The sequence below is a fragment of the Nothobranchius furzeri genome, chromosome 4, assembly GCF_043380555.1.
Source record: "Nothobranchius furzeri strain GRZ-AD chromosome 4, NfurGRZ-RIMD1, whole genome shotgun sequence".
Taxonomy (NCBI): domain Eukaryota; kingdom Metazoa; phylum Chordata; class Actinopteri; order Cyprinodontiformes; family Nothobranchiidae; genus Nothobranchius; species Nothobranchius furzeri.
Genome location: NC_091744.1, coordinates 13,183,927 through 13,210,767, shown reverse-complemented (window position 1 = coordinate 13,210,767; position 26,841 = coordinate 13,183,927). Strand labels below are relative to the sequence as shown.

General features: G+C 42.1%; 1 protein-coding gene and 1 long non-coding RNA gene across 4 annotated transcripts in view; both read right to left on the bottom strand.

Moving 5' to 3' along the window:
• Positions 1-26,841, bottom strand: part of coro2aa (coronin 2Aa) — a 65,045-nt gene that overhangs the window by 21,618 nt on the left and 16,586 nt on the right. The window contains exon 1 of one of the 2 annotated variants that reach the window (XM_015965343.2): positions 4,099-4,387. The exons of the other annotated variant lie outside the window; for it this stretch is intronic. The gene's annotated coding sequence lies outside the window, so the exon portion shown is untranslated. Of the gene's footprint in view, positions 1-4,098; positions 4,388-26,841 lie in introns of those variants that run through there. 2 annotated transcript variants of the gene reach the window in all.
• The window catches only part of LOC139069592 (uncharacterized), a 2,015-nt gene continuing 409 nt past the window's right edge, over positions 25,236-26,841 (bottom strand). The window contains exons 1-5 of one of the 2 annotated variants that reach the window (XR_011520265.1): positions 26,230-26,841; positions 25,908-26,087; positions 25,777-25,834; positions 25,634-25,702; positions 25,236-25,504 (exon numbers count right to left, since the gene is read on the bottom strand). The exon at positions 26,230-26,841 is cut by the window's right edge and continues 409 nt beyond it. This is a non-coding gene — a long non-coding RNA (uncharacterized lncRNA). Of the gene's footprint in view, positions 25,505-25,633; positions 25,703-25,776; positions 25,835-25,907 lie in introns of both variants that reach the window. The other variant, XR_011520264.1, reaches the window with a different exon arrangement.

The window sequence follows — 26,841 nt, the reverse complement described above, 5'->3', positions numbered from 1 at the left end:
CTAGAGATGAAGCTCAGCGAAGCAAAGCAACATGCAATCACAAACTGCAGCACATCTTTGCTGCTGTAATCAGCAGTCGTGTATCGCTGAGGCTTACAAGACCAGGAGGAGAAGCATCCAAGAGGCAGACAGCTCTTGTCACATCTAAAGCAGGGCGTAATGAGGCCAGCGGCAGCTTCCACTCAGCTGTGCTGCAGCAGGTACACAGCAGGCTGCAGCGGTGGGCGGCCTGTGCCGGCTCCACGCAGAGATGATGACGGAAAAATATGTTTTTAAAGCACAATTGTGCTATTTTTAGACTGACTTCTTGTTGATCAAAGACCACCAGGCACGTTGACTGACAGCAGAAAAAAGCTTTGTTCTCAAGGGATTCTTTTGTGTTTGACAAAGACACACTAATGAAATGCAGAAGAAGGAATCTATTTCAGTCCACAACTCACCGGGTCATGGACGGAAATAAAAAGTGTGAGTTTTAACTAAATTGAAACACAGACATATCTGGTTTGCTTAGCTAAATTTTACGTTGGAGCCAGATTGCTTTCTTCTACATATTCACCTAGTTTCTCCCTGGAGGCTGTCTAAAATACTTCAGCACTCATGCATGTTGGCTGCCACTCCTCTCTTTGGCTTCCCACAACTCAGAGCAGAGGTGGTACGGATCAAATTTTTTTACCATGATGTCAAGCTATCGATCAGTGCAGGCCTGCGGCTACGAGTTTCACAATCAAGATGTGCAAAACCCAATCGTCACCTCGTCCGTTTATGTTTATGTTTATGTATTTGGCAGACGCTTTTGTCCAAAGCGACTTACAAGCGTCTGCACGTCATCTGGAAGAAGTCGGAGCGCAGCAACTTTTACGACAAAGATCTTTGTCTCCGAGGCCTCTAACAACACGAGCCCTGCCTCTTCCAACAGGAGGTGTAATGTTTTGCAAACTCTTGAGGCGAAATTCAAGATGAGGAATGGACAGGTGTGAACGCATGCCGCGGCACATTTGAGCCCACGTCTTCACTGTCGCTCAGCATCTGATATCATGCACACATGACAGCTTACAACCTTGTAATCGGATGAGCGTCATAATCCGAAAGCTGCTTTAGAGCCACAGAGAAAACGTGTGAAGAAGAATGAGAGATTTGTTGCTCACCTGGAGGAAAGACGGGCTGATTCACTAAAGTGACTTGCTCATAAACCTGATTCAGTGCAGTTTGTGTTTGGGAAACTCCAGAATCTATATTTGTATGTTCAGCTCGACTCGTGGCTAGTTTTGATTTCAGCAGCCTGCTTTATAGGTGTGCAGATTCATAACAAGACAAAGAGAGTTAATGATTAACGAACGCAGCAGCTTGGTGTGCAGTGTGTGAATGACTGGAAATAAACAGGACTTAAAGAAGGTAAAGGTGTGATTTTGGGTTTGGACATGCGATTTCACGCTTAGACGCCCAGCTTCAATTCCCTTTTTTTGTTTTTCTTTCCCATTGAAAGTCCGTAATCACAGTTTCTGTACTTTGAGTCAAATTTTAAGGACCACAGTCCACATTGCCTCTTGCATCAAACAAAGAAGCAAACTTCTGATTAACGTTCAATTGTAAAGGTTTTGAAAGTGTTGGCGATCGTCCCTATCAGAGATCACAACGGTCTGTAGGACTCGTTTTGTCTTAAAGCAACACGAAAGAGTTTTTAACACTTTAAGCTATTGCTTTCAAACTGGTTTCAGTGATTCTTGAGGTAGTATCGGGCCAACTTTAGCCCTCTGCTGACCAGAAACTGCGCTAAACAGTTTTGTGGCCTTTACGGCTATTAGCCGACCATCAGTACAAAGCACAAGAAGAAGAAGAAGAAGAAAAATGTAGATTTTTTTTTCGTGACAGAGGCTGAAAGTCAAAGTAATGAGCTAAAATTAGAGTGAACATCAGCACGGCCTACACTAGTTTGAGGAATCTAAAGGAGGCTCTGAAATCATGGACTGATGGTGACCTGGCTTTGTTGCTACTACTCCAACAGTGTGAATCTTGTTACTTTGTGGCTTGTTTAGTATCAGTTGGCTGGTGGTAGCATTAGGTTGTTGTTAGCACTAGCTACAGCAGGTGGGGTTGTTTATGACAGTTGTAATCTGTGTTCAACTAGAAGGAGGGAGAATCAGTTAAACTCTTTAGTGTTGCTTTAAGTCTGAAACTGTGTCCAAATTCAGGGGTAGCATTCCTGTGAGTACATGTCTTACCCAATCCTCATAGGTCCAAACCTTCTCAGCCACTCTGATCTATCATATTATCTATAGGGAAACACCAGACCCGTATTTGAAATTCAGGGAAAATAGGGATGCAGCCACTGAATTTGGACACAGGCAGAGAACTTAACTCACTAAAGGAATGTTTCTGCCCGGACCCTTTTACAGGTGACACACTCTAAGCCTGATCATTTTAGTGTAAGTTGATGAAAGAAAGTAATAAATGCTAAAAATGTGTTTACTTGATGATGATATGCATCTTCTGCAAACAGGACTTTACTGTGATTTACACCACATTCTGCCTAAGATCTCACTGTGATGATATGTTAGCACTTCTAGCTCCTTTTAACATTATCCTGTATTCTTTATTAAAAATTAATATTTTCCCTGTGGAATAACTAGTTTGAACATTTTTTCGTCTGCAAACAGCTCAGCAAAGAACTTAAATACACAAAGGTTGAAATTGACCTCTTATGGATCCTTTTAGACAAAAAGCAAACATTTGCTTTAATTTTTAACGAATTGACATCTAAAATTTGGCGTTGAAAGGTGTAGAGCTAATTCTGTGTTTGTTTTGGACGCGGATCTAAAGCCAAAACACTTTGTTTTTTAAAACTAAGAATCAACCACTGTGACTTCGGTTACAATGTGTCCAACTTTAAGGATGCAGGTAAAAAAGGACTGATTCTGGTTCTTGAGGGCTGATTCTCACGTCAGATCCTGACTCCAATTTATCTAAGAACTACAAATTAATATAAACATAATAATATTTTTAATTACTACAAAAACATGATTCTGGAAACAAAAATGTCCGATTTCTTACTGCTGCTTAGAAATGGCTGCTTCAAGGACAGTTTCCGGTTGACCAAATCATGCAGAAAACTGACCAATGTATCTTTTATAGCAACAATTTTATCTCTATGTTGCATTTGTGGATAATTGTGTCATGTTTTTAGAGTTGATTTTATTCTGTAGACCACCCCAAGTCCTCCCATCTGATGTTTTATCACCCAAAATGCAGTCCTAACTCCTGTTTTGGAAAAAAAATGACCTAGAGTAAATGCTGAAACTTCATAACCCTTCACCAAGAGATACTTCCTGGAGGTTTTCCATTAGTTCTCCACCATGGAGAGCGTACACACACTTTGAGTCCATTAGCTGCTGAAGCACATACGTCATTTGCAAAACCCATATGCACAAGAAAACACTAAAAGATATCAACTGTGCGCTGCAGGACAGAACACACACTTACACCAAAATAAACAGGAAATGTGTAACAGTTTGTTAATAGAAGCATCTGATGTCTGATCAAGAGTTTAACAGGGTTTTCATTTGAGTACATTACATTCATTTAACTCAAAACTGAAAAAAAAAACTTCCATAACGCAACAAACCTTTAACGAGACGCCGGATTAATAAAAACAAAACACACAAACTGATTCTGCAGATCTGTTTGAACTGCAGCAGTTTGAGGCATGAATAACTTTGGTGAGAGGGTTTGACAGGAACAGTCAAAACAGATTGCTTTTTAGCTGCTGGGAGATGATTAATGGAAAAAATATACATTTACAGCTGAGACTGCTGCTGCACAAACAGATTAAGAAGTGAACTGTGCTGTCATGTGAACTAAAAGTTCTTAAAAAGAAAAATATTTCAATACGTGCACTGATTCAGAACAAGAGCTGGTCAAACTAAAGGATTGGAGTCAGAATCCTCCCACAGACACACACAGAGGTCTAAACCAGGAGTGAAAGATCAATAACAATCTAAAGGTGGAGCAGCAGATCAGGTGAAGCCTTTAAAGGAACAGAGGAAAAGAAAGTTTCAAATAAAGGATTTTTTAAAGGAGGTAATAACACTGAGCTGCTCTTACCCTGTCGAGTGAGTCTGCAGCAGCCGGGGACGCAGCAGGTCCTTGGGTGAGGAAAAAGTTACTCCCCGTCTCAAGAGGCAAACCAGAAAAGAAAAAAAAGTCCTAACCCGTTTGATTTTATCTTCAGAGATCAATGTTGCTGCTTCACCTCTTCCTTTACAGACTCCCAATACTTTATTTTCCTAAAAGTCTTCAATATCCACGAGAGTTGCAACAGATAGTGTGTGTGTGTGTGTGTGTGTGCTGAATGTATGTCTGAACAAGCAAAGGGAGTGTGCAGGAGTGTGTACACTCCCTGAGAGGGAGGTGACTACAAGCAGAGAGAGAGAGCGAGAGAGAGAGAGAGAGAGAGAGAGAGAGAGAGAGAGAGAGAGAGAGAGAGAGAGAGAGAGAGAGAGAGAGGCAGGTAATCATCCTCCCTCCTCTCCTCCTCCTCAGCTTTTGCTTAACCAGGATTTCTTAACTAATCTTTGCAGAGAAAAAGACAAGGAGAGAGAAAAGCCACAAACACGTCTCTGTTACTCCTGTTGAGCAAAAATGGCTGACTTCACTGAGGAGGAGCCTTTATGTGTTAATATTTATTAGTGTTTCTATTTGTTCTAATTCATATTCTAAGAAAATTATTTCCAGTAAATGAGAAACAAGAAATAAAAATGAAAGATGCTAAATTGGTAGTTTTGTTTTTGTAAAATAATGTGTTTTAAAAAGAAATGCAGAGAAATTTTAGTAATAAATAAAATAAAATAAAAACTACAGCTGCACAGATTCAGGTTGTAAGGGCTGACCTGCCAATACCAATTTTGGCAGAATATCAAAGAATAACATTTAAAGGTGCAGTATGTAAGAATATAGTGAACATTTTACGGTGAGAAAATCCCAAAAGAGTCTAAAGTTTCAGTCGTTTTGGAACGAAGGTTGTACTGAAGCATATTTCATATCCAGCTGTGGGGATTGTCAGATTTGCTCCTGTCAAAACCAAAGGAAGGAGGGGCGTAACTACTGTTTACCATCAGTGAGCGTGGGGGTGCTTTGTCTCCTGCGAGCTAATACCAAAGCGCCCACAATTGTAATTTGACAACGGATGGCAAAAATCTCCAGAGTTGTTTAAAGTGGTTGCTGTAACCAAATTTTACCACAGGATGTAATTTTGTCTTCATTTCTACATAATGCACCTTAACAGAATATCTTTTATACTGTCACTGCTAAAAACGTTAATCCTGTTGAATATTGGCCCATTCTGATACCTGTTGATTGTGCTTCTCTAAAATTAAAAAAGAAAAAAAAAGGATTTGATAAAAAAGTTTTTTCTCTCTTTTTTTTAATTCTGCATTAATTTAGCACTGATTCTTGTTTTCAGGACCGAAACCAATTTCTGATTTTTGTACAGTTCTGACCATTTCATCCCATTTTTAACCAATTTCTGTTTTTTTCTTCTACATTTTGGTTAAACGAATCATCTAAAATGAAAGTTAATTGGTTTCTGAACAAATTGTTGATTAGCTCAAGAGTCACGTGACACAAACAAAACTGATTTTGATCTCACTCACCTTTCTAATGTCTTAACTGATCAAACGTGTTGAGAAAATGTTGAGAAAAGTCAAAGGTGGATCGAGCTGGGACACAGTAACACAAAGTTTGTTTTAGCTTCTTCACATAAGATATCCAACATCTCTTCATAGACCCAGAACAAATATTTTATTATTGTAAATGAAAAGACACAATAAAAGAAAGCTTGTAACTGATAAAGTAATATTACTGTTCCCTTTGTGATACGAGTTATTGTTTGCAGCCACCACATAAGATCAAAGCATGTAGTTAATAATTAGCTCAAAGAGGCAGCTTTACTGAAGCATTGTCCACTGAAGAAACAAGACTTCAACTCCTTTAATGTGAAAAGCCTATTCAATTCAATTCAATTCAATTCAAGTTTATTTATATAGCGCCAAATCACGACAAGAGTTGTCTCAAGGCACTTCACATAATAAACATTCCAATTCAGGTCAGTTCATTAAGCCAATCAGAAATAATGTTTCCTATATAAGGAACCCAGCAAATTGCATCAAGTCACTGACACAAATAAACAACACTCGATGTAAATTAGCTGCACTGTTTAGAATAAAGCAACTACAACAACTCTTCACGGGGCCTCAGCTGAAAATCAGAACAACACAAAACAAACTGTTACGTAATGACACGTTAGCTACAGAAGCTAGAGCTAATAAGTCAATACGAGAGAACAGCTGGAGGCCAACAGCTGGCCTTCGCACGGTCAAGCTGGCGGATCAATAACTGCCACTGCACAAACGTGACCTCCTGCACGGTAGCTCTAAGAACAGAGATCCTCGGATCACAACAATGTCAGGTTCTGACCTACCTTGGTGTTCTGTTTCTTACTCAGTTTAACTCACACATGGCATGAAGCCACTTGTTTACTAACTGGTGGTAAATAGGAGGAGAAGTATCTATTCTAGCACATCTGATGATTGTGAAGCTCCGGAGTCAAACAGGACGCCATGATCCAAAAGAGTTTGACACATAAACCAAGTTGTAGCCTTAAACGTTTACGAGTTTCTTAAAGTGTGAAAATGTTTGAACATTTAGAATTTTACCTGCTGCAGACAGCCCTTTGAACAACCTTAGCTTAGAGAAACAGTGCAGCTGCATTTCATTAAAGGTGTGGGAAACGTGTTTAATCAATTCATTGGCAGTGGTCTCTGGTAGAAATGAATGCCTTGCAAGCCGTACTCAGGGCAAAAAAAGCCCAGAATTGCCTGCATCAGCAGAGATGAGTCTGCTGATGCAGACAGCAGGAGTCTTATTTCCTGATATTTTGACATCTTGCCTTGGATTGGATAACAGCAACGCGACTCTACCACTGACTTGCAACTTTGAATTTTTCTGTGTGGTTGTGTTGCTAATGCTAACGGTTAGCTTCTAAGAGTCAGGACGTTCTCTGAAGTCTCCTGGCCGCTATGCCAATAACAGCCTTACGAGTCGCGAGTCAAGATGAGTGACAGTGTGACGTAGATCTGTACAGCTTGGTTTATGCTTGACACATTCACTTTCCGCTTGGTGATGCGGCTCGCGGCTGGAACGCGCTTCACAACTCGCAGCGTTTATGGTTCATGCGGCTTGTCTCTGCGGTGAGCCAATATTCTCCCAAACTGTAGGGGGCAGCATGGAGCTCTACGGCATGCATCCAACACTACACCATAGTAGAAGTAGAAATTACTGTTTACAACATGGCATTCCAGCATTTTTAACTGTCTTTTCCGACAATGCGAGTTATTTCTCTCCAAGAATTATTAACAACATGTTGATCACGGTGATCTTTGAGAGCTGAATCAGAAAAAGGTCTGTATTTACGATCCTCTGCCATACTAGTTCTTGCCGGTCTGCCATGTTTTTCCGCGTCCGACCGTCCGCATGGTTATAAAATTTCCTATGTGCACGTTGCGGAAATTTTGGGCCGTGCGGAGGCGCGGTGGAGGGGCGTGGTTGTTAAAATGATGCAAAATGACGCAACTTTTCCGTGCGGAGCCGTGCGGACCTCGAGGACGCGTCAAGCATAAACCAACCTTTAGGCTTTTTAAATGCTAGATTTTCACAGTCTATTTTCTATCAGAAGCTAATACAGAAGATAGATTTTGGAGGCTATTTTCATGTTCAGCCTACATGAAAAACCCATACAATTACCAAATATAATCAGAAACAATCTTTAAAAAAATTTTGTTTGTTTGTTTTGTGAACCACAACTTTACCCTGGTCGGAACTTGAATCAGGAAATGATCTGACTTAACCATGTTCCAGTTTTAAGTTGGTAAACAACTAGGATCTAAGATATTTATTATAGAGCTCCGGGAGTTGACGTCACTTCTCCCAGCATGCAACAGTTCAAATCGAAACGGCGCCATATTGGCATGCAGAAGCCGGCAGCTGGACTATTTGTTATTGTCAGAAAACTCAATCAAACGGGAAATATGGTCGATTCCTGTTGTGCCCCAGGATGCAGAACAGACGTGGACGACATGAGGAATGAGCCATCTACAGGATTCCCCAAGATCCGGAGCGCCGCAAACGTTGGATCATTGTAATAAAATGCGCTAGTGACCGGGCGAAAATGAAACTGTGGGACCCCGAGAGTAAAGGTTTTCGCTTATGCAGCGACCGCTTCATATCAGGTACTTAAACCAACGTTTCCTCAACTGTGTATGGTATTTATTTAAAATGCTTTTATTACGATTCTTAGTGGGCTTCCTAAACTTATTTTGGCGTGGCTTTTTCTGTCTTATTACTCATAGCAGCAAGTAAACATCACGTAAAACGTTGCCTCGTGAGTTCTGCGTGCTGCCGTTTCCGTGTTTTATGATGACAGCAATTAACCGGCTAAGCTGTATTTAATTTTTAAGCAATGGTTGATCAATTGTCAGATCACACATAAAAAGCACTTTGGATTGCTATTATCTGTCTCACCGAGACTACTTACGTGTAAATCTGTTATTTGTTGTCCATCCATCCATTTTCATCCGCGTATCCGGAGTCGGGTTGCGGGGGCAGTAGCGTGACTTCCCTCTCCCCAGCCGCCAGAGCCAGCTCCTCCGGGTAAATCCCAAGGGGTTCCCCCGGCCAGGTCCGGTGTTGTGCCGGTAAGAAGTCCGCTCTGACAGCTTCTGGCGTTTTTAAAAAGTATCCCAGGGGCACGGTAAGGGTCGGAGATGTTTAGTCTATTTAATTTCTGACTATATAAAACGATTTCTTCTGTTTTAAAGTGTGAAGTAAACTCCGACGAAGTAAAATCCAAGCGGATCCCGTTCATGTTCATGGTAACATCCGTGTTTGTTTACCTTTTTTACATGCCAAAATGGCGTCCACTAACTGAGAGTCACGTGGGGTCCGGAGCTCTATTGCAGCTTCCACCTTCTCAAGCATGGGGTAGCCATGTTTGATTATGAGGTCATTGCTGGTCAGAATCCCCCAAATGTCAGTGTCAGATTTCCGAGGGCATTCCAGTTGACTTTTTCCAACTTAAGAGCTTCTAGATAATTTTTTTTAATACTTCCAGATCTCTAGAATAGATGGAATGCACCTTTGGATCTGACCAAACAGATGAGCTAAGCGCTAAGCACTGCAGGTCCTAAAACAAGTCAGGTATAAAATAATTTAGTTTATGCAAACAAAATTTTGTAAATGTCTGCTTTGCCATCAGTCTGCATTAAATAATTTAGTTGTTTGCAAGAACAAAAAGCAGCACCTGCTAGCTTTAGCGCTTCCCATGTCTGTTGCACTTCCAGTGGGAAAACCACATTATTTTTGGAAATGTGAAAAGGACAGCTGTGTAAAGGTTTTAAAAAAATGTGATTATTTTAGGACTAAATTATGTAAACACCTCCTTTTGGCCACACTTGGGACTAGCTTGTCGATTCGATCAGATTTAATCTCTCTTTCTGCAAACTGAGACCGTTCACAGAGCTATCTACAACAGGTAAGATGATAATCACTCATAAATGCTCCACAAAATCCTCTACAGGGTAATACCGCAGTTTGCAGAGGAAGAACCTGTTACACCTACTTCAGCTGCAGACCAAACGAAAGGTGTTTAGCAACGTATCGGTGACACACACACGCGCACACACACACCAGGCCTGCTATGCTGAGTTAGGAAAGAGAGATCTGCTACATGCAACACTTCTAACACATTCACACTAATTCATCTGTGATGCTGACACACTTCAGCTGTTTAATTCCACCTCTGTGATTACAAACACAATGCTACCAAGCAACACACACACACACACACACACACACACACACACACACACACACACACACACACACACACACACACACACACACACACACACACTTTGTTCTTTTAACAGGCTGTAGGAAACGCACAACCTGTCAAGATTATGGAGGTTTATGCATTTTCTCAATAAAGTTTGGAAGGAAACTAAGCTTCTATTCCAACATAGTGGAGAAAACGGTGGTATGAAAATTTGACACAGTCAGCTCAGGTATGCATTTATGGGAAAAATACTCACGCCCTACTGATAAAGTTAGATTTGGCACACACACGAATCCCCAAAACACACGACGAAGTCCAACGGTCACAAAGCCTCTCTGAGATAAGATGGAACACACACACACACACACACACACACACACACACACACACACACACACACACACACACACACACACACACACACACACACACACACACACACACACACACACACACACACACACACACACACACACACACACACACACACACACACAGCTCCTAGAAGCTGAAGTTTAACTTGATTATCTACTCAGATCATATTGTAACCTCCCAGAGTCATCTTCTAAAAACTGAAAAGACAAACAAAAAGATAATTACTTTATCGATTATGATGTAATCCAAAGTTTAAATGTATAAACTGAAGACGCACTGGTGTGATTGACCAGTATCAGTATGATTTATTTTGCTCATTTTTCTTATTTAGTTACTTTGATCTACTTCCTGGTTCAGGACCAGTGGTGTGTGTGTGTGTGTGTGTGTGTGTGTGTGTGTGTGTGTGTGTGTGTGTGTGTGTGTGTGTGTGTGTGTGTGTGTGTGTGTGTGTGTGTGTGTGTAATCACAGATTCACTTCAGGGTAATAGCTTGCTGCTATGAGAAAACAAGCATGCCCTTTGACGCTCGGGACACACGGTGACCTTCTATCTTTTACTGTGTCTTTGTTGATCGGCCATCTGACGGTGTTTTGACTGAGAAACACCTGGTTTCAGAGCCAAGTACAATCCCGAGTGGCCGCTTGAGGCCTTTCCACCCCTGCAACCAGATTTCAGGCTTTAATGTTTTCCAACTTTGTTTTATAGACTATTAAACGCTGAAGCGTTCACCAACTGAGCAAATAGAGACCTCTCGAACGACTATATGTTTACCTGGACAGGTGCAGTCAGAAAATGAACCGTCATTTGAAGCTATGAAGTCTAGTGTACACAGAAAGCTCCATTAGAGGCAGATTCGTTTAGCAAACAAGTGACTAGCAGCAATATCCTAGAGAAGAATGAAGCTGCACTAGCCTGACTAACATGTATTTGCATGTTGTCTGATGTTCTGGTTTTATTCCAACACTGTGCAAATGAGCAACCAAACCTTCTGCGATGCAAACAACATGACAAGCCTTCATGCAGACATAGTTTTAATTTGTTTTAGATTATTTAGGTAAATCAACACTTTTTGTTGTTTAATTGTGAACAAGTCGGATTTAAAATCTGAATACTGAGGGAAAGAATACATTTTTACATTAAATATGGAGAATACTTTAAATATTGATGATGCTAAAAATAGAAATGTCATTTTATTTTGAAGGTGTCCGTCACAGTTTCACGATCAGCCTCACCGCTTTAGGATATGACGAAATGAGAAATGTGGTCTCAGTTTTCTCTTCTGTACATTTAAAATTCTGATCTAAGCAGTAAACGCATACCTCCCCTGACCTCTAGGAAATGTTTGACGGGTTCCTGGATGCCAACCATTTCAATAACTTAAATAATAAAGTCTTAAAATGTATTGTAGAATAAATACATTTAAATCGGAAAAGGGTAGAATGCCTTCTCCAGGCCAGGGATGAGGTCCTGCCTCAAGTGGAGGAGTTCAAGTATCTCGTGGTCTTGTTCACGAGTGAGGGGAAGATGAAGCGTGAGATCATTAGGTGGATTGGTGCTTCATCTGCAGTGATGCGGGCCTTGTACCAGTCTGTCGTGGTGAAGGGAGAGCTGAGCTGGAAGGCAAAACTATCGATTTACCGGTCAATCTACGTTCCTACCCTCACCTACAGTCACGCGCTTTGGATAGTGACCGAAAGAACGAGATCGCAGATACAAGCGGCCGATATGAGTTTTCTCTGCAGAGTGGCTAGTCTCTCCCTTAGAGATAGGGTGAGAAGCTCGGTCATCCGGGAGGGGCTCAGAGTAGACCCGTTGCTCCTCCACGTTGAGGTGGTTCGGGCATCTGGTCAGGACGCCTTCCTGGTGAGGTTTTCCGAGCACGTCTAACTGGGAGGAGTCCCAAGGGAAGACCCAGGACACGCTGGAGGGACCATGTCTCTAGGCTGGCCAGGGTACGCCTTGGGATTCTCCCAGAAAAGCTGGCCCAAGTGGCTGGGGAGAGGGAAGTCTGGGTGTCTCAGCTTAGGCTGCTAACACCGTGACCCAACTCTGGATAAGTGGCTGAAAATGGATGGATGGAATAAATAAAATAAACTTGTAACCAGTGGAACGAAGCTGAACAAAGTGAGATATAGTCTCATCAGGAGTTGCGTTGCAGTGTTTTGCAGATAAAACTGGTTCACAAATATATAAAGAATATTAACCCTCCCACTGTCTTTATGGGTGACCCCGCGAGGAAAGTTGACCATTGAGCAGGATTGATGGTTTTTCCCTTGAGGTCCATGTGGCAGGGGTGAGGTGGTGCTCACTCCTCACCCCTGCCACATGGCCCCAAGGGACAAACCATCAATCCTGCTCAATGGTCAACTTTCCTCGCAGGGTCACACCCATTAGGACAGTGGGAGGATTGAAGTGGTAAAAATTAAATACAGATTTGAAGAATTTGTTTAAAAATCAGCCAATAGGCAAAGAGACTCTGCTGGATGAAATGAGTTCTAATAACAGCGCTGGTTGGTCAAATTTAAAAAATAGTTCAAGGCCAGGTGTCATCAACTCCAGTCCTCAAGGGCTACCATCCTGCTGCTTTTCTGTGTTTCCTGCTCTGCCACACCTGAATGGAGTAATTTAATCCTCTCCTTGCCACATTTAACTCAGCACAGGCCTTTTAATTACTCATTCACTTCAATCAGGTGTGTGGGAGCAAAGAAACAGCAAAAATGTGCAGGATGGTAGCCCTCGAGGACAAGAGTTGGTAACCCCTGTTTTAGGCAAACCCTATTTTTAATCTTCCAAATGACAAAGACGACTATTTTAATGTGTGACAGTCAACAGACCCAGGATAAGAACATGTAGTGCCATTTAACACCTAAGTAATCTAAACAGTCAAGCAAGGTCTTCAATAAGACTGTTCATTATGTTAGGAAGTAAGATAAATTGGTGAATTATCTACATAGTGATAAAAAGAAAGATTATTTTTTATAAGGGGATGGAACTGAAGGGGTAACCTAGAAATCGAGAAAGAGCTGCCGAAGCAACATGATTTTGCTCTGCAGGTAGTTCTAGCCACACTCTATTAGAACCTCAGTAGCCCAGACCAGTGTTGTGACCTGCCAATCACAGCGCTGTATCGGTTTGGTGAGCCAATTACTAACCAATCTATTGGTCTGGTGGGCAAGATGTTACTACTACTATGGAGAAAAACTAAGATGGCGGTGGCTTGTTTGAAACAGCTTTGGCATCAACTTTGGTTTATTTAAACTTGGGTATCTTTTTGAGTCAAGAGCAGATGGAGGTACTTAAGTTTATTTAGAAAAAGGAAGTATTTGCATCTTCTTAGATGGATTACAGGAGACTACCCGATTGACTGACATCCATAGCGGTGAGTACGTCATGTTGTTTGTTGTCCAATAGTATGAGGAGACAGCTTGACAACCGTAATTCCTACCCCATGACTGAGATTTGTCTATGGGTCATGGATGGGTCATGGCCAGACTATTCACACATGTAAAATGGCTTGCCAGGCTATGGAAGGTGAGTTTTTACAAAAGAACCAAAGGGAGCTCCTGCTGAGAACAAAGCCCTCAATGATAGAACAACCAACAGTGTTTTGCAGCAAAAAGCATCATGTCATTTTTAAGTCAAATTGTAAATAAATATTGTCACAAAATCAGACATTATGTCTAAAAATTTGGCCATTGTAAAATTAAAACAAATTTCTGTGAGCAAAATCAATTATTTAACTCAAATGGGACACATTATGACTTTTTTTTCAATTCTAATAATTCTATGGTTGATTAAAAACATTTGAGCAGTTTTATTCTTTTTTTTTTTACCATGTCCTGTCTGGCTGTGAAGCAAACAGAATTGATGTCTGAATGATGGTAACAAGCCTTACAGATTTACTCTCAGGAGGAGCATCAAAGCGTCTGCTTTCAATGTCACGCCTGATACTTAAAACTTTATTGTTATTGTTTTTGAATGCTTTGCAATTCCGACAAGACACGGAGTCAGAGGTGAAAGAGAAAGGAAAAGACAAATGGTGGGGAGATGGGGGGAAAGGGGGGGGGGTTCCACAAAAATAAACAATAATGAACAAGAGTCTGCTTCTAGACCTGCAGAAAGAGAAAAAAATGGGACACACAACAATACATCAGGAGCAAGCTATCACTGCGTTAACCTGATGATGACATATAAAATCAACATTGTTTAACTGAGCAATCACACGATAATAAATCATAGTGCATGTAGTGGCAACGACAGCCTTAAGACATGGGTTGAACGTGCCCAAGCCCATACTTTTGAGAGCACCATGTGAGCACCTGTGTGTGTACACGCGCTTGTTTATGTAAGGTTTCTCTATAGGAGTGTCCAATAGAGAGTGTGAGGGACCACAGATCCGCCCCCCAAAGATGCGTAGGAGACGGGGGGAGCTCCAAGTCCCAGAGATCCAGGCGCTGCCCCAGAACACAGGAACCCCAAGGAGACTGCAACCAGAAAGGCCCTTGCCCCCCTCGAGAGGCACAGAGGATCGCCCCGGGTTGCCACAACCAGCAGCCAGCAGAGTGTCTGGAGATATCAGCGGCAAGCCCACAAGCCTGCCCGCAGCCTCCCACCCCCTAGCCGGCTGAGCCCAGGACCCAGCGACCCGGGACCCAGCAGAGCCCAGGGACCCAGACCCCACCAGGCAGCCACCGGGATCGACCAGGATGGCGCCAAAGATCTTAAACCCACTGACCCGGGAGCCACGAACACTCAGGCAGAAGGCACCACACCCCACACCAGGTGTGGCAGGGAGAGGGGAGATGAAGATCTATATCATCAAAAGAAGTCCCAGGAGAAGAGAGGAGTCAAAGGCCCCACCTGACATATACAGTCATACACAAACACAGTCACACACTCCCTCCCTCATGCTCACACATGCACATACAACCAAAGACTTACAAAAGTGCACGCCGGACACCCACTCATGCTCCCCATACACACCCTATTCACTCTGGTCCCGGTACTGCTGCACATTGGGTACAACCATCACCGGTTACCAGAGTTTGACCCTTTCTGCTGGGGTGCTGATGAGCAGGCTCCCCAGCCCAACGCTGAGCACAGCAACCCACCACCCCAGACCCCAACCAGGCCGCCAGATCTCCCTCCTAGCCTCCAGTCCCAGGAATCCAAGCAACAACAGAGGTGTGCTAAGACCCCTAGTCTCCCTCCGCCTGCTCCATTATAGTGTTGTGTGATCATGAGGTGTATTCCATGGCTGTAGTGAGCGGGAAGTGCGGGCATTGTCCGGCCTATGCCAGCTGATGCCACCGCACCACCCCACTTGCACCCACAGCCTTCGGTGTCTAAGTGCAGTTTAAAATTGGAAGTGGGCACCGGCACTCAGGAGGAGGCTGAGAAATCCCCCTGCCAAGTGCCGTTGAATATGCTCACTCCCAAGGCCCTGTGTGTGTGTGGAATGTCTTCGGTGAAAGTGTATAAGGTGCAAATAAAATTGGGGGGCAGGTTGCCACAGGAATGCGGAAATGGAGTCCATACCCGCACTCCCTGACTTGTCCACCCCCCAAGGTCCTATGTGCATATTTGTGTGATGATGTGAGGGAGCAGGAGGAGGAAAATATGCGGGGATGGGGAGGAATGGCTGGTTGGGCTTAGCCCTCCAGGGAGCCAGCTCCCCCACTGGCCCCAATAGGCACCTCTGTTGCTAAACTGCAACCCAGGGCATGGAGACCCCAGCCCATCCTGCCAGGGCCCAAAGCAGCAGCATCGCAGAGCCCCACGGAGCCCGAGGGCACCAACCCAGCCCCACCCCAGCAGAATATCTATGCCCATCCCTGCATTTGCACAACTTTCAGAATATATAAGACATAGAACATCCAGGTAAGGTTGGGTCCTCCCCCTCCTGGGCCTCCCCCTCCCCTGTGATGAGACAGCAGAGGGGTCAAGGTCTTCCCGAGGCCCCCGAACCCGGGCCAGGCACTGCTGCATGTGCCTGCCTCCTTCCCGGCAGCATACATGTCAGGACCTGACCCCCAAGGCCCCGCCCAGATCCCCACACGGGGCCAGCCACCCCCACACCCCAAGACCCCAGGCCCCCACCCAGACCCGCCCAGGGGCAATGCAGCTGCCAGGCAGTGACCCATGGCTGCCACCAAGATCTCCAAGGGGCCCCACTCACAACCACCAGTAGTCCACCCCCCGAGGCAACCAAAGCACCTCCAGAGGGGGGCAACGGCCCCCCCAGTCCCAGACACCCCCAGTGAACCCACCTCCAGGGAACATCCGGATACTCCGAACTCAGACCCTCCACCCCCCCACCCCCACCATCCCGCAGGACAATATCAATGGTCCCCCATCATCGCTATGTGATGGGACCGATCAAAGGAGCCCAGAGGGATTGATTTGAAGTGGAAGCAGAGGCTAAATCCAGTGTAATATGATCTAACAAAAGATTTCTATACTGGTTAATGCAGAGAGTTTCTCTATTTTTCCAATTCAAGTGGATAGTTTTCTTAGCGATGCATATGGCAGTCAGAACCACGTGAGCCAAAGATGTTTCAATCGGGACATCGTCCAGGTTTCCCAGTAAACAAAGAGAGGGGGAAGTTGGGATATGACATTTCAGACATTTTGACAGATCCTCACATACTCTACCCCAAAATTCCTGGACAGGTGGACAGGACCACAGCGCGTGAATGTAATTGTCAGGAATGTTGTTTGTGCAGTGTGTACATGTGTCAGATGACACAAATCCCATCTTGAACATCCGATGACCTGTAGTATACTCTGTGTAGAATTTTGTACTGGATTAATTGTAAATTGGGGTGTCTGATCATTTCAAAAGTTTTTAAACAAGTTTGGGACCAGAAATTCAGGTCAAAGCGAACTGATAGATCCACCTCCCATTTTTCAATAGGGATTGCAATTTTATCGTCAATTTTGGACAGTGTCTTATATACTTTAGACCAGGGGTGTCAAACTCAAACTCACAAGGGGCCGAAATGAAACTCTGGGACGGAGTCGAGGGCCAAACTTAATATTTTTTGAAAAAGTGATGGCAAATTTGCACGTTTTCTTTATCAACATGTATGCAATTTGAACCTTTAAATTTGGAAACAAACTTATTTCTGCATTAACACTGAATGTGGAATAACCAAATTACACACGAGCAAGTCCGTTACAAATAAAACACATCAGTGGTATTCATTACTTGTGGTATATTCAGCATTTTTAAAATCTATTTGGGATTTATGTTTTCTTGTTTATTCATTTTTCTTATTTTTTTATTCTCCTTTTTTCTCCTGTAATACGTGTCATCGCTGCTGTGACGTCTAGCTTTCCCCACTGAGGAACAATAAAGGGATTTTCTATTCTATTCATCTATCTCCAGCTTTTCTACTTCCTGTTTACTGTAGGTTAAATCTTTTCTCACGTGCCAACAACAAAATAAAAATATCATTTTATCTTAAATGAAAATGCAACATCTCACCTGTTAACTTTCATGTTTTGGAGCATAAAAAGAGCATAAAACCAACATATTTAAAGCTCAGTTTGTTCCACTGGTTTACTGTGATGCTCACCTGTTCCAGCCAGATACCTGCATCATGGGGTTGATCTGAGCTGAGGAGGAGACTCCTGTTGTTTTGTTCATCTTCATCATAATAATGACAACATTAGATGACAACAGCTGCTCACATAGGTTTGTGCTGATGAACATGTCTGAGCAGCTTGACCACGTTGTTGTGTGTCGGGGAGGAAAAATAAAAACTACAGCAGCCACAGAGTCATGCTGGTTTGAGCGTGTTGCTGCTCGCTGGAGTTATATCAGCTCTGTCTGGAAGTTAGTTTGAAAACTTTCTCTTTAAGTCGTGAACACATTACTGAGCGGCTAGAATCTCCGTTTCTGGGCTTCAACGTCAGAAAACAGCTGAGTGAACTTGGCGCTGAGTGAGAGGAGTGTAATTTATCCGAGACAGCGGAGCTGCAGATACCCAACTACCTCTGACTGCCTCGGCGCTGAAAAAACACAAAGGAGGGGGCGCGTCTGCTCCGCGCTGGCGCCGCAAAGCATCATGGGAGTTGTAGTCTTTGCGGTAAAATCGGCCAGCGGGCCAGTTTTAATATATTTTTGATATTTATCTCGCGGGCCACATAAAAATGCTCCGCGGGCCTTGACTCTGACATATGTGCTTTAGACAGTAGTTTGGGGGGGTTGAGATTATAGGAGTTAAATACCCTTGGTGGTGTTTGCCATTCTATTTTATTGAGCTTAAATTTTTGTTTGACTACAAATTTAATTTGGTGATATTCTAAAAAGCTATTCTTATCAATTCCAAATTGGAAGACTATTCGATTAAATGGAATGAAGTCCAGTCCTTCATGTATGTGTTCCAGGTAAAGGATTCCTTTATTTTTCCAGTCCGGAAGGTTCATCGTTTGGTTATTTTGCCAAATGTCAGGATTATTCCAGATATGTGTGCGTCTGCATGGTACTAGTGAAGACTCTGTCATTTTTAGATACTCCCACCATGCTGTCAGAGAGGTGCTGATACTAATACTTTTGAAGCTTTCATGTTTTCTTATGCTTGAGCTAATAAATGGTAAGTCTGAAAGCTCTATCGTATTGCAAAGCGTCTGTTCTATATCTAACCTAGTGGGTTATCTTGCAACCATCTTGGTATATATTGCAGCCTGTTGGCTAAGAAATAATAGTAAAAGTTGGGTAAATACAGTCCTCCTCTGTCTTTGGTCTTCTGAAGCGTTTTTAAGCTAATTCGTGAAGGTTTATCCTGCCAAAGGAATTTAGTAATTGAGGAGTCCAGAGATTTAAACCAGTCAGCTGGTGGTGTGTTTGGGATCATCGAGAATAGGTAATTTATTCTGGGTAAGACCATCATTTTAATTGTAGCAACCCTCCTCATGAGTGATATCGGTAAGGATTTCCATCTTGCAAGATCATCTTCCACTTTCTTTAAAAGTGGGATGTAGTTTAGTTTGGTTAGATCTGCCAGCTTGGGAGAGACATTAATTCCCAGGTATGTGATATTCCCTGATTTCAATTGTGTATCAAGCAAATTGACAAAAGAGGAATTAATTGGTAGAACTGTGGATTTTAACCAGTTTATGGAGTAATCTGAAACTCTTGAAAAAGAGTTTATCAGTTCTATTGAATGGGAGAGAGAGGATTGAGAATTCTGGAGAAATAGTAAAACATCATCTGCTTAAAGACTGATCTTATGTTCCATTTTCTTACACTCTATCCCTTTAATATTTGTTGCTTGCCTAATTGCTGCCACTAGTGGTTCGATAAAAATAAGTGGCTCGATAAAAATAGCAAACAGTGAGGGGGAGAGTGGGCATCCCTGCCTGGTCCCCCTCTGAAGACAGAAGCTAGCTGATATTTGGTCGTTTGTCCTGACACGTGCTGTTGGTGAACTGTATAATGTTTGTAGCAAGTTTATGAAGAAGTTCCCGAAGCCAAATTTATGTAAAGTTGCAAATAAGAACTTCCAGTTAACTCTATCAAAAGCCTTTTCTGCATCTAGAGATAATATACTACTTTCTATGTTTCTACTGTAAGAGAAATCTATCAAATTAAGTAATCTACGTGAGTTTGTGGATGACTATCTACCCTTAATGAAACCAGTTTGGTCAGGGTGGATTATGAAGGGGGTTACCTTCTCTACTCTTTTTGCCAGGGCTTTACAAATTATTTTGAGATCAACATTAATAAGAGAAATTGGGCGACTGCTGGTAGGAAATGCAGGGTCTTTGCCTGGTTTTAACAAGAGACTAATATTGGCTGAATTCATGTTTGGCTGTAATCTGCCGCTCTCTTCAATTTTCCTCACCATTCTGAAAAATGTTGGAGCCAGAATGATCCAGAATTCTTTGTAGAACTCTGCTGGAAACCTGTCTGGATCTGGAGCTTTCCTATTAGTCATGGATTTAAGGGCTTCCTGGAGCTCAGCTGATGTTAGTGGCAAGTCCAGGACTGTAGCTTGGCTGTCTGATAATTTAGGAAGTGTTATCCTGTCAAGGAACTCATTGATCTCGTTATCTGATGGGTTTATCTGTGGTGAGTACAACGTTTGGTAAAAGTCTCTGAAGGTGTTGTTTATTCTTTCAGGATCATAAACTATATTCCCGGTTGAGTCTTTAACAGCAGATATGGTAGGTTTCCCTTTATTAATTTTTAACTGGCTAGCTAAAAATTTGCCTGATTTATTACTATGTTCAAAGTTTTCTATTCGTAGTCTTTGTGCTAAAAATTGTGTCTTTTTGTCAATAATTCCAAGAAGTTCTAATTTAGCTTTACGTAATTTGCTCAGTAACTCTTCTTCTGTGGAGGCCTCTAAAGACTTAATGATTTCTTCTAACTCCCGAATATGTTTGTTTTCTGTTTTTTTTCTTATGTGATGAGAAAGAGATTATTTTACCTCTCATCACTGCCTTTCCTGCCTCCCAGAGAATAGATGCTGATGTTCCAGGCAGGTCATTATGTTCTAAATATAAAGCCCACTCCTTTTTAAAAAAAATCAATAAAACCTTCATCTTTTAGCAGTGATGTATTAAACCTCCAGTTTTTGCTTGGTGGGATTGTCTTCTTATTTACCAGAGTTAATGAAACCGGAGCATGGTCGCTGACAACTATGGGGTGTATCTCAGTGTCTGAAATGTCAGTCAACAATGAGCTGCTGACTAGATAATAATCCAAATGTGAATGAGAGTGATGGACGTGTGAGAAAAAAGTATACTCTCTACGGTTAGGATGAAGAGATCGCCATGCATCACAAAGCCCATAATCACTCATGTACTGTTTAATTATGTTAGTGGATTGCCAATTGCGCTGAGTCCCAGCTGTACTGAGCCTGTCTGTTAAAGAGTTCATCCAAAAATTAAAATCGCCTCCAAGTATAAGTGGACAGTCCAAGTGTTCGGAGAGTACAGAGAAAAAATTATGAAAGAATGAAGGGTCATCAATATTTGGACAGTATATGCTGACAATACATAAGCTTTGATTCTGTACAGATATTTTTAACATTATAAATCTACCCTCTGGATCAGAGACTGTATCCAATACTGTGAAATTGATGTTTTTGTGTATTAAAATACCTACACCTCTTTGCCTAAAGTTATAGCAGGTAGAGAACATGCTGGGAAACTCAGGTGTTTTAAGTTCATCTGCGCATGTGGCAGATCTATGAGTCTCTTGTAATAATATTACGTCTGCTTGCACTCTCTTTAGCTGATCAAAAATCTTTATTCTTTTCTCTATGGAGCCAGCTCCATGTACGTTCCATGAAACAAACCTTAGTGCACCCATAGATGTGTGTGTGAGTAGCTAGAATATGACGCATTCATGTGAATAAGATGGAATAAGTAACTAAATGTATAAAATAGTATGTTAATAAATAACAGAAAAGTAAATAATTATAATAATAATAAAGATCCAACAGTGTTTGTGGTTGTATTATTTGACGCATAAATTATGATATTGTGCTATGGATTTAATATATATATTTGTATGTGTGTGCGCGTGTGTGTGTACGTGTGTGCTGAGTCTGACGCAGTGTTGGAAAGTTGTGTGGCTGTGCCATACAGGTGTAAAGGTACAGAAGCAGGTAAAGAGGAAAGGAAAATACAGATACAGGTTAAAAAAGAAGAAAGAACTGAAATGAAAAGGTGATAGGGGTGTGAGGTGGTTAAGTACAGGTGATCTCATCATCTAGAAAACGGATTTAGCAGCTGTTTAATCCTGACGTGATCAAACCCAGTGAATCCTGATAAGAATAATATATTTCTGACTTGATGTTGGGCTAATACAGCCAGTCTGTCACTCCTTGCTCCTTGTAAAGCGTATTGTACACATAAAGCTTATCCACTGAGATGACAGCCCTCTTCCCATCCTGGATAAACTTTTTGCGCAGCGGAAAGAGGACCCGGCGCCAATCCAGGATTTCCTTAGGGAACTGGTCATTTACGCTGAAGTCTTTTCCTTTGAGCTCTCTTCCGTGACTTTTAACAAGATCCTTCTGCTTAAAATGTTCAAATTTAGCCACGATGGGACGAGATCTTCTGCTGTCCACTCTTTTAGCTCCAAGGCGATGTACCCAGTGAAAGATGATGCTTTTTACCATTTCTTCGGGTATCTTCATTTGGGTCTGGAGAAAGTTTTTTATTGTTTGCTCGCAGTTCTCTGCTCCGCAGTTTTATTCTTAACAAATCCAGTACCTTCTAGAATGAGCCGTTTCAGAGCTCTGTCACTTTAAGAAAACAAGCTGGAGCTGCCCCCCCCCCCCACACACACACACACACACTCAGGCTACTATAAGCTGAGAAGCTCTGACATCTGGAAGGGGCTTGGAGTAGAGCCACTGCTGCTCCAGCCAGGAGGTGGTTCCTTTCTAACTTCATAGTTTGTGACATCACAAACGGGGACTTATTGCAATGGTTAGTGTAGCAAAGTAAATATTGGTAAAATCTTTTAAAGAGCATTCCCTCTGGACATTCTTCTGTTATTGTGGTGAAAAACGCTGACCTCTGCTTCTGATTTTCATCCCGAGTTTCGTGTCATACATGAGGAACGCTGAGCTCTTGGATCAGACGTGCAACACAAACAAAAACATATGGACCAAGTTTCAATAAAATCAGCACCGACCATCTGTAAGCAAGATTAAACTAGTCTACGATGAGATAATTCATGAACCTTTGTAGAGACGAGTTCCAGCGCAAAGAAAAATGACTTCACTAATTACACGAGTTACCAGGATCTGAATCTGCTGATGACTCAGATGTCTAAAGCATGACTAGACTGATAAAAATCAGTAATCCTTTTATTCTTAAGGCGGGAATCACAGGTGTTCATGTTTCCTAATCTATAGCCGACCAGTCTCTCAAACAGATTAAGTTAAAGGTCGGTGACTTCCTGTTCATGATCAGATCAGACGAGACTCTCATCAGCAGACCAGAGGAACAGAGGATCTGATAGGATGATCAATCGTTTTTTGAAGACTTGCTTTCTGTAGCTCCAAAGGCAACAACATTTCATCACATGGAAGCCAAAGGTATACCATGTGGTAATGATCTCACCTTCAGACGGCTCACAGGTACCGTGACTCAAGTGTTTGCATGTCTGCACGGTGCAATTTGTTCTCTCACAGCCTTTTTTGAAACAATTCCCACTTAATGATATCACAGCTTTGCTTACCTGCTTATGCCAACCCTGGCAGCCAACAAACACTGGAGAAACATCAGAGAAGTACTTAAAAAGTCTAAATGAAAAGGCTAAAATCACACCAACACCCATTTTAACTTGAACTCATAGAAAAATAGCATGACTGCAGGCATGAAGAATGCAGTTGTTCACAGATCTGGCCATGAAGAATGCAACAACTAATATGGAGCTGGAAGACATAGTCAATTATTTTATTGATTCCCAGAAGGAAGCTCAGGCTTCAATATGTTATGAAAAAGACAACATACAACAAAGTTTATTTCTTTTGGCTAAACTTTCTGCTAGCGCTAATAAAATTTTGTGTGTGTGTGTGTGTGTGTGTGTGTGTGTGTGGTTGATATTCAGGTAATAGTCTTTTGATCATGGAGCTTTATGACCATTTACTACAAGGACAACTGATAGGTAGATCCGGTTTCCTAGAAAGATTTCTCGCAGACATGGAGTCATTTGAAACTTGGTGAGTGGTTGGCAGTCGTAGCTGTGACTGAGGCGCAGTCTGCGCTACTCCGGATATCTATCTAAACAAACATCTTCTGTCCGTTCATGAAAACATTCTTATAATAATCTGTTTAAAACGCTCCACTAGGTGGCAAGAGCATTCACATTAAAGAGACATCACATAGAGAATGTGTGTGTGTGTGTGTGTGTGTGTGTGTGTGTGTGTGTGTGTGTGTGTGTGTGTGTGTGTGTGTGTGTGTGTGTGTGTGTGTGTGTGTTTAGAGCAGTGATAGACGATCACCTTTCAACATATTGGTATTGGTCCAATATCAATATAGAACTGGGCTGAAATTAAAGAGCAAGTTCACTGAGAAACCATTTTTTACTTAAAGAAGTTGTAACTCCCCCCTCAGAGTCTTACTCCACCCACGTAACAATTTTAAAAACTGCAACATTAGTAGGCGATGCCTGAAGGACCGAGAGGGCGGAGCCGTGGCAGTGACGAAGACGACGGCTAACTAGACGATGCTAGCTCCCTTCACTCTGAGCAGTTATTAGAAGTGGAGGACATTTCTCCCCCTCCTTACCCAGACACTCGAGAAGAAAGGGACCAAGTCTATTTGGAGGAGACAAGCGGACCTGAGCCTTATTGTTTTGAGCTTGTGAGTTGCCTGAAATTACCGGAACCGACCCAACAGAACCAGCTCTGAATGGTAAGTAGCCGTTAGCCATAGCATCAGATTAGCTGCAGGGTTTGTCTCCACGGCCCTAGAGCTAGTATTCAGCATGTTTTAGAGGTTTATCTGCTTCAACACACCTGGTTTTAATCAGCAACAAATAGCTGAGCTGCTTAACAGCTAATCCAACCTGTTAAAGCAGGAAAACCACTGAAACGTGCTGGATAGCAGGTCTCCAGGAGCCTTGGGCTCAAGTTACAATCTGCTGCATAGAAAGTTATGAAAATACCCCATGAGAAAATTAATCTGTAATGTGTTCAGCCCACTAAAACTGCCCTGATTTCTTTATTTATTTACTAATAACAGCTGCTCTCTCGGTTCTAGGTCCTCTGGTGTCTGCAGGTGGTCTCTGCTGGTGTCGTCAGGATCAGGAGCTTCCAGAAGAATGTGCCTTTCAATGACTCTTTCCCCCTTATTTGTTATATTAATTAAATAAATCTCAATTTATATATTTCCTGTTTTTGTTCATGTCCATAAATACTTAAACATGCTTGAAATTAAAACGAGCTTTTAACAGTGAGGTGCTAGTTTAATTTATCACAATAGAGCTAGTTAAACATGCGACAATGTGATAATTCAATTAATGTAATTTATAAATATCCATTAAAATATCAAAACTGGAATCAAAATGAGATATTTGGCAGCACAAAAAACTTGTCAAACACAATATTTATTATAATAATTGTAGGCAGACAGGAGACAGAGCTGATGGAGGTTCTCAGTCATCAAAGGATGGCTGAAGGCTTTCCAGGAACAGGAGATGTGGTGTTGTCTTTTCTCTCTCTATTCTGCCAGATGAGCTGATAGGTTACAGGTGTGTGAGGACATCCTCATGCTGTCATAACCAGATGACAGGAGTTATCAGGTGATTAGCCAGGCTAATGATGAGATGCAGAAAGAAAACAAATCATACAGAAAGAAAACAAATCCAGGACAGTGTACAGTAATATGTGGTGTTGCTCACCTTATGTGCTCTTATAAGTATTAACGTGTGCCTGCCTCATGGTGTAGAGTCCATATTTTGCTGAGTGTCCTGCAATAATGCAGGTTATTAGTTAATTTACTTTTGATAGCAAAAACAAAATATTTAATGTAAAAATTATTTACCAGGTGAATCAGCTCACACGTCACCACCAAGTGTCACAGGGCCAGAATCAGTAGCCTCCTTCATGATGTAATCACATACTAATTTAATTGTTAATATCTTAAAAATTCTGAAATGTTTTAATTTTTTTTACCTTGAACAGTTCACTGAGCTTGCACTGTCACTGAGGTGGAAGCTGGAATCAACAGCAGACACCTCACATCTTGGTCTTTTCAGGGGGTGTGGACGCTGCTCTGGGACTTTCTGGAAGATGAATTTCCGTCATGATCCCCGTGTCACAAGACACACTGCAGCTGTGAGCTCTTCTGGCTGGCTATGTACAAAAACAAAGAAGCAGCACATTTATAAATGTTTAAAAGAGCATAAAATCACGTGTAACAATAATCTGTAAAACAAATTAAAACTAGAAGGTAATAATAAAATGTTTACATAGAAGATTATTAAAAATAATTCACCTTTGCTACGCCGGTAAGGCTTCATGTCAGCCTGGACAAGTGCATTGTTGCAGCTAAATCAGTCTGACAGCCAGTGTCTTGGGTAGATTTAGCCTGAAAAAAAAAAATAGAAGCACATTGTTGTTGGGAGTTTATAAAGTCAGATAATATACAAAAGAAACTCCTATATAGGCGCTTTATAACAGTCCTAGTGTGTGATCATTGTTATAATGTAAAAGTCAGTCACATATGATGTGGAGAGCCTGAAATGCGACCTCCTGACAGAATTCCTCACAAAACCGGGTCACAAGCTGGATTTCACGCTGTAATGCTGTCTGTCAACTAGTGCTGCGTTAGTTAGAGACACTGTTGCAGAATTACCGACTGACTAGCTAAATGAAGTGAACCACGTCTCTCGGACTTTGCATTTAGGTAGGGAATTGTCTTTAGAAGATGTTAAAACTTTATTTAGCTGACTCACCTCAGACTGGAGCCCGCCGTGGTGGGGGAGCAGAGTCGGTGGGCTGCATCTAAATCGCGGAAGAGCCACGGTGGGCACAGCCTCCCTCTTCAAACGGAGGCGTGCAGAATCGCGGATAAAATGCCCACAGAGCCCCCGCAACCATACTACAC